Source organism: Pteropus vampyrus, unplaced genomic scaffold (assembly GCF_000151845.1).
Source record: "Pteropus vampyrus isolate Shadow unplaced genomic scaffold, Pvam_2.0 Scaffold47, whole genome shotgun sequence".
In the NCBI taxonomy this organism is placed as follows: domain Eukaryota; kingdom Metazoa; phylum Chordata; class Mammalia; order Chiroptera; family Pteropodidae; genus Pteropus; species Pteropus vampyrus.
The window spans coordinates 5,759,344-5,759,620 of NW_011888828.1; the positions used below are offsets into that span (position 1 = coordinate 5,759,344).

At 28.9% G+C, this 277-nt stretch overlaps 1 protein-coding gene across 2 annotated transcripts in view; it reads left to right on the forward strand.

Annotated features, from left to right (window-relative positions):
* NR3C2 (nuclear receptor subfamily 3 group C member 2) overlaps positions 1–277 on the forward strand; it is a 316,684-nt gene that overhangs the window by 304,377 nt on the left and 12,030 nt on the right. The window lies entirely within an intron of this gene.

Sequence of the window (277 nt, forward strand, 5' to 3'; positions counted from 1 at the left end):
TTTTTTTTTTTTTTGATGTTTAGTTGTTAGTATACAGAAATGTAACATTTCTGTATGTTGATTTTAATCCTAGAACTTACTGATTCATTGATTAACCCAATAATTTGGGGGTTGAGTTTTTAGGATTTTCTATACATAATATCATGTGTAAATAATGACAATTTTGTTTCCTTTCCAATTTAGATGCCTTTTATTTATTTTTGTCTTTCCTAATTGCTTTAGCTCGGACTTCTAGTACTATGTGGAATAGGAGTGATGAGAGTGAACACTCTTGCTT